The sequence below is a fragment of the Moschus berezovskii genome, chromosome 3, assembly GCF_049115385.1.
Source record: "Moschus berezovskii isolate FMDL1 chromosome 3, NW_MosBer_1.0, whole genome shotgun sequence".
NCBI lineage: Eukaryota > Metazoa > Chordata > Mammalia > Artiodactyla > Moschidae > Moschus > Moschus berezovskii.
This window is the reverse complement of record NC_142462.1, coordinates 25,884,998-25,898,792: the sequence shown is the minus strand read 5'-3', so window position 1 is coordinate 25,898,792 and position 13,795 is coordinate 25,884,998.

Here is a 13,795-nt window from a genome sequence, read left to right as displayed (position 1 = left end):
AGAACAGAGATGAGGTCACATCCCTGCGCATGAACAGCCCTGGAACCAGAGAATGGAGTGTTTTAGAGCTGAAGGAGATCAGAAAAATATGGGAACAAATTCTCTTGGGTGGCAGCTCTATTGTTTGTCCTCTCAAGATGAAATAAGCATCGCCCCACTCGGGCCTGCCTATCACAGCTAATCCAAGCCTAGCGAACACCGGAAAAGTCCGCCCTTTAGGCTTGAAGTTTGAAAAGCCCTCTGGTCTCTGTAACTCCCTTTGGGAGGCTTTTCACTTGCTAGTCTTTCGTTAGAATGCCTCACAGGGAGAGGACAGCATCCGGCTAGGGTATATTTGAAGGTGTTGATAATGCAATGTGGTGGAGTGCTGCATGGGATGAGGAGCCTTGAAGGAGACACAATTCCACCTCTCGGGATTGCTCTACCACATTTCGCTCTCCTTTGGAACCCAGCAGGAACATCTGCCCTTCAGCTCTAATGCCCCCAGCATCAAGGGGAAGAATGAAGAAGTGCTGCCGCCTTGTGGCCACTGCTTGTAAGAACAGCTTTAACAACAGGGCTCGGGAAAATTAAAAATTCGCAAGCCTGAGAAGCTCTAAAGGACCTTTGCCCTCAAGATTTCGTCTGGTTAGGTGTTTGAATAAGGTTACTCATCGGGGCAGGTGGCGTAGAGGCTGATTTCAAAATGAATTTCTGTTACAAAATTTAGAATTTTTTTAACCAAGGACATACCGATTCCTCCTCACCCTACATTTTCCCAGAAATGCAAATCAGATCTTCAAAGTGGTAAGCCCTCCCACCAGCCAGAAGTGTGCCATCCTCAAAAAGGAGACAAACAGAATCACCTGGGCGGGGCCTGGAGGGAAAGGACCCTCCTTGGTCCATGTTGTACATTAAAATAGAAACTGAACAGGGGAACACAATCGGGCTCCAGAGAAATTGCAAAGCACTTGAACCATAAGACATGGGAATCAACATGGATGTGTATCTAGACAAACTCTAACTGGACAACGTTCATAGCAGCAGTATTTACAGTAGCCAAGATTTGGAAACCACTATAATACCCACAGACGGATGGATGCATACACACGATGTGGTATGTACAAAGATATAGGGACTCATCCATCAAATGCAACGATATCATGTCGGTGGTGGCAAGCTACAAGGACCTGGGGAGTCTCATACTCAATGAGCTAATTCTGACAGAGGGAGAAAGAGACCATGTGGTATCCCTGGTGCGTGGAATCTCAAAAGTGACACAAAGCAACTCAATCTGAAGACAGACACAAAAATATAGGCTTGGACGACTCAACCAGAATTCCTGAAGACCAAGCAGCTAGGCAGGGATAAACCAAGTCGTTTCCATTGCCGTATACACCCTCATAGGTGTAAACGCTGATCAGCACCTGGACTGAGTCTGGAGGAAAGAGACTTAGTCAATCATCTACTGCCCTAAAGAGACAAAAGCGTCAAAAAGAAAGGCAACAAGATGTTAGTGGACATGGAGCAGAATCCAAATGCTGTACACCCTACAAAATTACAGCACTGAAAATTGACTGAGATTGCTTCGAAAAAGAAAGTTCCTTTTCAAATACAAGGAAATAACTTCTGTGTTCCAGGCAGGCGTCGGAGACCAGATCTTCAGCCATATCCCTGAAACATGAACAGCCCTGGAACCAGCAAATGGTTTGCCTTTGGGTTGAGGGAGGTCAGAAAAATATGTGGGCAAATTTTCCTGAGTTGCAGCTATATGGCTTGTCTTCTCAGGATGAATTCAACATCTCCACTCCCTGGCCAGCCTTTCACAGCTAATTCAAGCCTAGTGACCCCCAACAAAGTTCTCCCTTTAGCTTGAAGACTGTTATCCGGTCTCTGTAAATCTCGGTGGGAAGCTTTTCACCTGTTACTCTTTGTTTAGACTGCCTCACAGGCGGAGGACAGCATCCAGCCAAGGTGATATGAAGGGGTTGATAATGCAAAGGTGGTGGAGCGCTGCAGGGGATGGGAACCTTTAAGGAGACAGAGTTTAGCCCTTAGGGATTGTTCTTGCCTGTGTCACTCTCATTTGGAATCCGGCCGGAACACGTGGACTTTGTCCCCAGGATCAAGCGGAGGAATGAAGACGTGCTGCCTCCTTGTGGCCACTTCAGGGAAATTGAAAACTCAGGAGCCTGAGGGGCTCAAAAGGACCTTTGCCTTAAAAACCTCACCTGGTTAGATGTTTGAATAAGGTTACTAATCGGGGCAGGCAATGTAGAGGCTGATTTCAAAATGAATTTCAGTTACAAAATTGAAAAAGAAGGACATACTGATTTCTCCCCACCCTACATTATTCCAGAAATGCAAATCAGATCTTCAAAATGGCAAGCTTTCCCACCAGCCAGAATTGTGCCATCCTCAAAAACTGGACACACAGAATCACCTGGGCGGGGCCTGGCGGGAAAAGGACCCTCCTTGGACCATGTTGTTCATTAAAATAGAAACTGAACAGGAGAAGACAATCTAGCTTTTGAGAAACTTCAAACCACTTTAACTAAAAGGCCTGGAAATCGCAAGCTGGATCTGTATCTCCACAAACTCAAATTGAGAAAGAGAATTGCAGTGCAACGTTGGTAGCTGCAATAGGCCCACAGGGGTGGACGACCCAACCAGCATTCCTGAAGACCAAGCAGCCAGGTAGGGTGAAATCAAGATGCTTCCATTGCCACATACACCCTCATAGATGTGAAAATCGATCATCAGTTAGATCTTGGACTAGAGAAAAGCAACCCAAGTCAATCATCTATATCATCTGCTACTGCTACTGCTGCTAAGTCGCTCCAGTCGTGTCCGACTCTGTGCGACCCCATGGACTGCAGCCTACCAGGTTCCTCCATCCATGGGATTTTCCAGGCAAGAGTACTGGAGTGGGTTGCCATTGCGGGACAGAAATGTTGAAAAAAACAAACAAGGTATTAGTGGACATGGAGTAGAATCCAAATGCTGTACGCCCTGCACAAGTACAGCATTGAAAGCTGGATAAAATCGATTCAAAAAAGAAAGCTTCTTTTGAAATGCAAGGAAATGACTTCTGTGATCTGGGCAGGCCTGAGACCGGAGCTGCTGCCATATTCCTGAAGCCTGAACAGCCCTGGAACCAGAGACTGGATTGCCTTAGGGTTGAGGGAGCTCAGAAAAATATGTGAGCAAATTTTCCTGGGTTCCAGCTATATGGTTTCTTTCTGGGGAAATTCAACATCTCCCCACCCTGGCGGCCCTTTCACAGCTAGTCCATGCCTGGCGACCTCCAACAAAGCCCTCCCTTTAGACTTGAAGTTTGAACAGTCATCCTGTCTCTATGACTCTTTCCTCCTCCTTGCCTTTCTTTACAATGCCTCACAGGCAGAGGACAGCATCCGGCTAGAGTAACTTTGAAGGCGTTGATAATGCAAAGGTGCTGGAGTGCTGCATGGGTTGGAGAACCTTTAAGGAGACACAATTTGGCCATGAGGGATTGTTCTGCCATACTCTGATGTCATTTGGAACATAGCATCAGTAGGTAGACGTAGGCTCTGGTGCTTCCAGAAACAAGTTGATGAATGAAGAAGTGCTGCCATCTTGTGGCCACTGCTTTAACAGCAGTTTTTAAACCAGTGCTCCTGAAAACGGAAAACCCTCAAGCCTGAGGGGCTCTAAAGGACTTTTGCCCTCAAGACCTCACTTGGATAACTGTTTGAATAAGGTTACTAATCCGCACGGGCGTTTTAGAGGCTTATTTCAAAATGAATTTTACTAAAAATATCAAAAAATTTTAAAAAGAGGACATACCTATTCCTTCCCAGCCTACAGTATTGGAGTAATGCAAATCACATCCTCGAGGTTGTATGCACTCCCACCAGCCAGAAGAGTCATTCTCAAAAAAGTGGCCAAACAGTTCCACCTGGGCAGGGCCTGGAGGGAACTGTACCACTGTCCTTGGACCATGTTGGCCATAAAACCAGCAAATGAAATGGAGAACAAATCGGTTTATTGAAAATCTTCCAAGCATTCTTACCACAAGACCTGGAAATCACAAGATGGATCTGTACCTCGACAAACTCCAATTGGAAAAGAGGCTTACAGTGCAACATTTGTAGCAGCACCGTTTGCAAGAGCCAAGATTTTGGAGGCCACCATCATATCCAGCGACAGATGAATGATTAAACACGACGTGGTATGAACAAAGAAGGGAAAGATACTCTGCATCAAATACGATGAAATCATGTCAGTGGTGGCAAACTCCAAGGACACGGAGATCTTCCTACTCAGTGAGCTAATTCTGACAGAGGAAGAAAGAGACCATGTGGTATCCCTGGTGTGTGGAATCTCAAAAGTGGCACAAAGCAATTCGGTCTGAAAACAGATGTAGACCCATAGACTTGGACGACCCAACCAGCATTCCTGAAGACCAAACAGCCAGGTAGGGTGAAATCAACTCACTTCCATTGACATATACACCCTCATAGGTGTAAACATCAATCATTTTTTGGACCTAGTCTACAGAGATTCCATTCAATCATCTATACTGCCCTAAAGGGACAAAAAAGTTGAAAAAAAGAAACAAGATATTAGTGGACATGGAGCAGAATCCAAATGCTGTACACCCTACACAAGCACAACTTTGAAAATTGACTAAAATTGATTCAAAACAGAAAGTTCCTTTTAAATTGCAAGGAAATGACTTCTGTGATCCAGGCAGGCCTTGCAGACCGGATATGCAGCCACATCCCTGAAGCTTAAACAGCCCTGGAATCAGAGAATGGGTTGCCTTAGGGTTGAGAGAGGTCAGAAAAATATGTGAGCAAAATTTCCTGGGTTCCCACTATATGATTTGTCCTCTGTGGATGAATTCAACATCCCCCCACCCTGGCCACCCTTTCACAGCTAACCCAAGCCAAGTAATGCCCGACAAAGTCCTCCCTTTGGACCTGAAGTTTCAACAGTTATCTGGTCTCTATAAATCCCAGTGGGAATCTTTTCTCCTGCTACTCTTTCCTCAGAATGCCTCACAGGCAGAGGATAGCGTCCAGCTCGGGTATATGAAGGAGCTGATAATGCAAAGGTGCTGGAGAGATGCACGAATGGGGAAACTTTAAGGGAACACAATTCAGCCCTTAGTGATTTTTTCTCAATTTCGTTCTCGTTTGGAACCCAGCATCTAAATGTGGACTTCAGCTTGGATTTCCCCAGAATCAAGGGGAGGAATGAAGAATTGCCGCTGCCTTGTGGCGACTGCAAGGAACCTTAGCTTCAACAACAGTGCTCAGGAAAATTGAAAACTCCCAAGCCTGAGGGGCTCTAAGGATTTTTGCCCTCAAACCCTCACCTGCTTTAGTGTTGGAATAAGGTTATTAATCCGGGCAGGTGTCATAGAGGCTGATTTCAAATGAAATTTTACAAACTATATTTAAAATTTTTTAAACAAAGAACATACCAATTCCTTCCCAGCCTACATTATTTGAGAAAAATTTCATCACATCTTCTAAGCGGTAAGCCCTCCCACCAGCCAGAAGAGCCATTTTCAAAAAAGTGGACAAACAGTGTCACCTGGGCAGGACCTGGAGGGAAAAGAACCCCTTGGACCACGCTGGCCATTAAAACAGGAAATGAAATGGAGAAAAAATCTGTTTATTGTACATCTTCCAAACACTCTTACCACAAGACCTGGAAATCACAAGTTGGATCTATATCTCGACAAACTCTAATTGAAAAGGAGCCTTGAAGCGCAACGTTCATAGCAGCACTATTTACAGTAGCCACAATTTGGAGGCCACCATAATATCCATTGACAGATGAAGGCATGAACACGATGTGGCATGCGCAAAGAAGGGAAGGATGCTCAGCTGTAAAAGGCGGTGAAATCATGTCGGTAGCAGCCAATGACCAGGACCTAGGGATCCTCATACACAGTGAGCTAATTCTGACAGAGGAAGAGAGAGACCATGTGGTATCCCCGATATGTGGACTCTCAAAACTTACACAAAGCAACTCAGTCTGAAGACAGACACAGACCCATAGGCTTGGACGACTCAACCAGAGTTCCTGCAGACCAAACAGCCAGGCAGGGTTCAATCAAGACGTTTCCATCACCATATCCACCCCCTTTGTGTAAACATTGATCAGCAGTTGGAGTTAGCCTAGAATGAAAGAGTACCCAGTCAATCGTCCATACTGCTGTCAAGTAGAAACTGGCACTTACCAAGGGCACTGCCAAGGCCTGAACAACAAAGACATTTGTCATCTGCCCCCGCAGAGACTGAACCCCATGCTGCTGTAGCTGTTGACCTTCAACAATCCCTGAGGGAGTTCAGGTGGAGTGAGGTGCTCTGTGCTCCAGGGAGTCTGGTGGGACAGGTCTTCAGATAATTGGATGTTTTTAGGAACAGATTTTATGATTTCAATCCTTGCATCTCCTCATATCTAGAGAAGCACTAAATCCCTTCATGGTGATGTCAGATCCTCACGACTGACAAAAAAACCTTTTGTAAAATGAGTGCTTAATTGTGTTGAACTCCCCCTTCACCAAAATCTTATAAATTGACCTTCACCCACTGCCCCTTTGGAGCAGTCTCTCAGAGCTTTCTGCATTTTGCCCCAAATATAAAACATAACTCATAACTCTGAAGTTGTGCATCTTTTTAGTCGACACTGCCCTAACAGGTGGAGAAGGCAATGGCAACCCACTCCACTACTTTTGCCTGGAAAATCCCATGGATGGAGGAGCCTGGTAGGCTGCAGTCCATGGGGTCGCTACGAGTCGGACACAACTGAACGACTTCCCTTTCACTTTTCACTTTCATGCATTGGAGAAGGAAATGGCAACCCACTCCAGTGTTCTTGCCTGGATAATCCCAGGGAAGGGGGAGCCTGGTGGGCTGCCGTCTATGGGGCCACACAGAGTCGGACACGACTGAAGTGACTTAGCAGCAGCAGCAGCAGCCCTAACGGGACAAAAAAGTTGAAAGAAAGAAACAAGATACTAGTGGACATGGAGCAGAATCAAAATGCTGTACACCCTACACAAGTACAACATTGAAAATTGAGTAAAATCGATTCGATAAAGAAAGCTTCTTTTCAAATGCAAGGAAATGACTTCTGTGATCTGGGCAGGCCTCGGAGACTGGAGCTTCTGCCGTATTCCTGAAGCCTGAACAGCCCTGGAACCAGAGAATGGATTGCATTAGGGTTGAGGGAGCTCAGAAAAATATGTGAGCAAATTTTGCTAGGTTCCGGCTGTATGGTTTGTCCTCTGTGGATGAATTCAACATCTCCCCACTCTGGCCGCCCTTTCACAGCTAATCCAAGCCTAGTGACCACCCCCCAAACAAAGTCCTCCCTTTAGACTTGAAGTTTGAACAGTTGTCTGGCCTCTATACTACTCGGTGGGAAGTTTTCACCAGCCACTCTTTGATTAGAATGCCTATTTTAGAATCCATGGCAAGCCACTCCAGTGCTCTTGCCTAGAAAAATCCCACGGACAGAGGAGCCTGGTAGGCTGCAGTCCGTGGGGTCGCGAAGAGTCGGACGCGACTGGGCGACTTCACTTTCACTTTTCACTTCCACACATTGGAGAAGGAAATGGCAACCCACTCCAGTGTTCTTGCCTGGAGAACCCCAGGGACGGCGGAGCCTGGTGGGCTGCCGTCTATGGGGTCACACAGAGTCGGACACGACTGAAGCGACTTAGCAGCAGCAGCAGCAGCGTAGATTGAAGGGGTTGCTAATGCAAAGGTGGTGGAGTGCTGCATGGGATGGGGAACGTTTCAGTTCAGTTCAGTCTCTCAGTCGTGTCCGACACTCCGCGACCCCATGAATCACAGCACGCCAGGCCTCCCTGTCCATCACCAACTCCCGGAGTTCACTCAAACTCATGTCCATCGAGTCGGTGATGCCATCCAGCCATCTCATTCTCTGTCGTCCCCTTCTCCTCCCGCCCCCAATCCCTCCCAGCATCAGAGTCTTTTCCAGTGAGTCAACTCGTCGCATGAGGTGGCCAAAGTATTGCAGTTTCAGCTTTAGCATCAGTCCTTCCAATGAACACCCAGGATTGATCTCCTTTAGAATGGCCTGGTTGGACGTTTAAGGAGACACAATTTGACCCTTAGGGATTGTTCTGCCACATTTAGCTCTCCTTTGGAACCCATCATCAATACATGGACAGAGGCTCTAGTGGCCCCAGAAAAATGGGAGAAATGAGGTAGTGCTGCCCCTTGTGGCCACTGTTTATAACAGCAGTTTGGGGGCTCAGGGAAATTGAGACCTCTCAAGCCTGATGGGCCCTAGAGGACTTTTGCCCTCAAAACCTCACCTGATTGTGTAGGAATAAGGTTTCTAATCTGGGAGGGTGTTGTAGCAGCTGATTTCAATATAAATTTTACTAACATTATTTTTTTTAAAGGACATACTGATTCCTACCCCGCCTACAATATTGGAGAAATGCTAATCACATCTTCAAACTGGTAAGCCCTCCCACCAGCCAGATGAACCATTTTCCAAAAAGTGGACAAACAGTATCACCTGGGAAGGCCCAGGGGGAAAAGAACCCTCCTTGGACTATGTTGGCCATAAAAACAGAAAATGAAATGGAAAATAAAATCAATTTATTGAAAATCTTCCAAATACTCTTACCACAAGACGGGGAAATCATAAGCTGGAGCTGTATCTTGACAAACTCTAATTGAAAAGGAGCTCTGAAGCGCAACGTTCATAGCAGCACTATTTACAGTAGCCAAGATGTGGAGGCCACCATAATATCCATTGACAGATGAATGCATAAACACGATGTGGTATGTACAAAGAAGGGAAGGACACTCTGCATCAAACACGATGAAATCATGGGGCTGACAGCAAGCTATAAGCAACTATGGATTATCATATTCAGCGAGCTAATTCTGACAGAGGAAGAAAGAGACCATGTGGTATCCCTGGTGCGTAGAATCTCAAAACTGACATAAAGCAACTTAATGGGAAGACAGAACCAGCCCCACAGTCTTGGAAAACCCAGCCAGTTTTTCTGAAGTCCAAACAGCCGTGCAGGGTTAAATTAAGACATTTCAGTTGACATACAAACCCTCATAGGTGTAAGCATCGTTCATCAACTGGACCGAGTCTAGGGTAAAGGGCCCCAGTTACACCTTATACGACTCTAGATGGACAGCAAAGTAGAAAAATAAAAGACATTTGTGTATATGTAGTATACAGCAAATGCTGTACACTCTACACAAATGCAACATTCAAAATCGAGTAAAATCAATTTGAAAAATAAAAGTTCCTTTTGAAATGAAAGGGATTGCCTTCCGTGTTCCAGGCAGACCACACAGACCCGAACTGGGGTCACATCCCTGCAGCATGAGCAGCCCTGGAACCAGAGAATGGAGTGCTTTAGTGCTGATGTTGGACAGACAAATGTTCGAGCAAATTTTCATTGGTTGCAGCTCTACTCTTTGGCCTTTCTGGATGAAACCGACATCTCCACAACCTCGCCTGCCTTTCATAACTAATCCAAGCCTCGTTACCCAAAAGAAGTACGCCCTTTAGGCTTGAAGCTTGAAAAGTCATCTGGGCTCTATAAGTCTCCATGGGAGGTTTTTCACCTGCTACTCTTTCTTTAGAATGCTTGGGCACAGGCAGAGGACAACATCCAGGTAGCACAGATTTGAAGGGGTTAATAATGCAAAGGTAGGGGAGTGCTGCATGGGATGGGGAACCTTTTAGGAGACACAAATAGCCCTTAGGGATTGTTCTGCCACATTTCACTCTCACAGCAGGAACACGTGGACTTTGCCCCCAGAATCAAGTGAAAGTATGAGGATGTGCTGCCACCTTGTGGCCACTTCTTGTAACAACAGCTTTAACACCTGTTCAGGGAAATTGAAAACTCCCAAGCCTGAGCGGTTCTAAAGGACTTTTGTTTGCCCTGAAGACCTCACCTGGTAAGGTGTTTGAAGGTTACCAATCCGGGCAGGCGGTGTAGAGGCGGATTTCAAAATGAATTTTAGTTACAATATTTTAAAAGACGACATACCATTTCCGCCCCACCCTACATTATTGGAGAAATGCAAACCAGATCTTCAAAGTGGTAAGCTTCCCCACCAGCCGGAAGCCACTCTCACATAGTGGAGAAACAGTACTCCCCGGGCGGGGCCTAGAGAGGAAAATACCATCCTTGAACCATGTTGGGTACAAAAATAACTGTCTGGGGTACAAAAATAACCATCTTGTACAAAAATAGAAAACAGCATGAAGATCACTATATGCTATTGAAAAACTTCAAAACACTTTTACCATAAGACCTGGAAATCTGTATCTCTGCAAACTCTGATTGGAAAAGAAGCTTGCAGCATCATGTTTAGGGAAGCACTATTTACAGTAGCCAAGATTTGGAAGCCACCATAATATCCACCAACAGATAAATGCACAAACACAATGTGGTATGTGCAACGAAGGGATGGTTCCCCAGCCATTAAAAAAAAAGATAAATGAAATAACCTCCCGGCAGCAAGCTACAAGGACTAAAGTAGAGTCCTACTCATGGCGGTAAGTCTGAAATAGACAGAAACACCTAATGTGGTATGCTTGTGCTTGGAATCTAAATGTTGATGCAAAGCTACTCAATTCCAAGACATAAACACATCCACAGACTAAAAAAACTTAACTATTGTGACTGTAGGTCGCTTAGCAATTTAGGTTGTATCAGGTCATTTGGATTTACATGTACACAATAATATGTGTAAAAATCTATCACAAAATGACTTACTCTATGCCACAACAGACGCTGCTCATCCTCTGCCATAAGGTAACTTGGGAAAAAAGAACATAGAGAAGTTAAGTGAAAGTAAAAGTCGTTCAGCCGGGTCTGACTCTTTGCAACCCCATGGATTGTAGCCCACCAGGCTCTTCTCTGTCCATGGGATTCTCCAGGCAAGAATATTGCAATGGGTTGCTATTCCCTTCTCCAGGGGATCTTCCCAAACCAGGGATCGAACCCAGCTCTCCTGTTTTATCTTCTTTTAGTTTTGCTTCCTTTTGGTCTTTACCCTGTTGGCATCTTTGGGAACTGTGCATACGTGTAACAGCATCTACCATACCTCTTCACTTTAGCTTAGGCTGGATTTGAAGAGCCAAAACAGGAAAACACTTAAGGAGACTTGAGATTCTCATAGAGAAATAAATTAGAGCTGCTGTTTCTTATACCTTTGCTTTCCTGTTCTTTATTATTTATTTTTTTAAAAAACGTAAAAGAACTCTTTATGTGCCGGAGTCAAGTAGCTGTGTATCTACAACAAACACATCATTGGCAGTTAAGCATCAGTTCAGATCAGTCACTCAGTGCTGTCTGACTCTTTGTGAACTCATGGACTGCAGCACGCGAGGCCTCCCTGTCCACCACCAACTCCCTGAGTTTACTCAAACTCATGTCCATTGTGTCAGTATGCCATCCAACCATCTCATCCTCTGTCATCCCCTTCTCCCCCTGCCTTCAATATTTCCAAGCATCAGGGTCTTTTCAAATGAGTCAGTTCTTCACATCAGGTGGCCAAACTATTGGAGTCCCAGCTTCATCATCAGTCCTACCAATGAATATTCAGAACGGATTTCCTTTAAGATGGACTGGTTAGATCTCCTTGCTGTCCACAGGACTCTCAAAATTCTTCTCCAGCACTACACTTCAAAAGCATCAATTTTTGGTGCTCAGCTTTCTTCACAGTCCAACTCTCACATCCATACATGACCACTGGAGAAACCATAGCCTTGACTAGACGGACCTTTGTCGGCAAAGTAATGTCTCTGCTTTTCAATATGCTGTCTAGGTTGGTCATGACTTTTCCTCCAAGGAGCAAGTGTCTTTTAATTTCATGGCTGCAGTCAGCATCTGCAGTGATTTTGGAACCCAGAAAAATAAAATCTGACACTGTTTCCATTGCTTCCCCCTCTATTTGCCATGAAGTGGTGGGAGCAGACCCAACTTTTTCACTCTCCTCTTTCACTTTCATCAAGAGGCTCTTTAGTTCTTCATTTTCTTCCATAAGGGTGGTGTCATCTGCTTATTTAAAGTTATTGATATTTCTCCCAGCAATCTTGATTCCAGCTTGTGCTTCATCCAGTCCAGCATTTCTCATGATGTACTCTGCATATAAGTTAAATAAGCAGGGTGACAATATACAACCTTGACATACTCCTTTTCCTATTTGGAACCAGTCTGTGGTCCATGTCCAGTTCTAACTGTTGCTTCTTGATCTGCATACAGATTTCTCAGGAGGCAGGTCAGTGGTCTGGTATTCCCATCTCTTGAAGAATTTTCCACAGTTTGTTGTGATCCACCCAGTCAAAGGCTTTGGCATAGTCAATAAAGCAGAAGTTTTTCTGGAGCTCTCATTTTTTTGATGATCCAGCGTATGTTGGCAATTTGATCTCTGATTCCTCTGCCTTTTCTAAATCCAGCTTGAACATATGGAAGTTCACTGTTCATATATTGTTGAAGCCTGGCTTGGAGAAATTTGAGCATGACTTTGCTAGTGTGTGAGATGAGTGCAATTGTGTGGTAGTTTGAGCATTCTTTGGCATTGCCTTTCTTTGGGATTGGAATGAAAGCTGACCTTTTCCAGTCCTGTGGTCACTGCTAAGTTTTCCAAATTTGCTGGTGTATTGAGTGCAGCATTTTCACAACATCATCTTTTAGGACTTGAAATAGCTCAACTGGAATTCCATCACCTCCACTAGCTTGGTTCTTAGTGATGCTTCCTAAGACTCACTTGACTTCGCATTCCAGGATGTCTGGCTCTAAGTGAGTGATTACATCATCATGATTATCTGGGTCGTGAAGATCTCTTTTTTGTATAGTTCTTCTGGGTATTCTTGCTACCTCTTAATGTCTTCTGCTTCTGTTATGTCCATACCATTTCTGTCCTTTATCGAGCCCATCTTTGCATGAAATGTTCCCTTGGTATCTCTAATTTTCTTGAAGAGACCTCTAGTCTTTCCCATTCTATTGTTTTCCTCTATTTCTTTGCATTGATCGCTGAGGAAGGCTTTCTTATCTCTCCTTGCTGTTCTTTGGAACTCTGCATTCAAATAGGTATACCTTTCCTTTTCTCCTTTGCATTTTGCCTCTCTTCTTTTCTCAGTTATTTGTAAGGCCTCCTCAGACAACCATTTTGCCTTTTTGCCTTTCTTTTTCTTGGGGATGGTCTTGATCACTGCCTCCTGTACAATGTCATGAACCTCTGTCCATAGTTCTTCAGGCACTCTATCAATACTAATGCCTTGAATCTATTTGTCACTTCTACTGTATAATCATAAGGGATTTGATTTAGGTCATATCTGAATGGCCTAGTGGTTTTCCCTACTTTCTTCAATTTAAGTCTTAATTTGGCAATAAGGAGTTCATGATCTGAGTCTTGTTTTTGCTAACTGTATATAGCTTCTCCATCTTTGGCTGCAAAGAATATAATCCATCTGATTTCGGTGTTGACCATCTGGTGAAGTCCATGTGTAGAGTCTTCTCTTGTGTTGTTGAAAGAAGGTATTTGCTGTGACCAGTGCATTCTCTTGGCAAAGCTCTGTTAGCCTTTGCCCTGCTTCATTCTGTACTCCAAGGCCATATTTGACTGTTACTCCATGTATTTCTTGACTTCCTACTTTTGCATTCCAGTCCCCTATAATGAAAAGGACATCTTTTTTGGGTGTTAGTTCTAGAAGGTCTTGGAGGTCTTAATAGAACCATTCAACTTCAGCTTCTTCAACATTACTGGTTGGGGCATAGGCTTGGATTACCGTG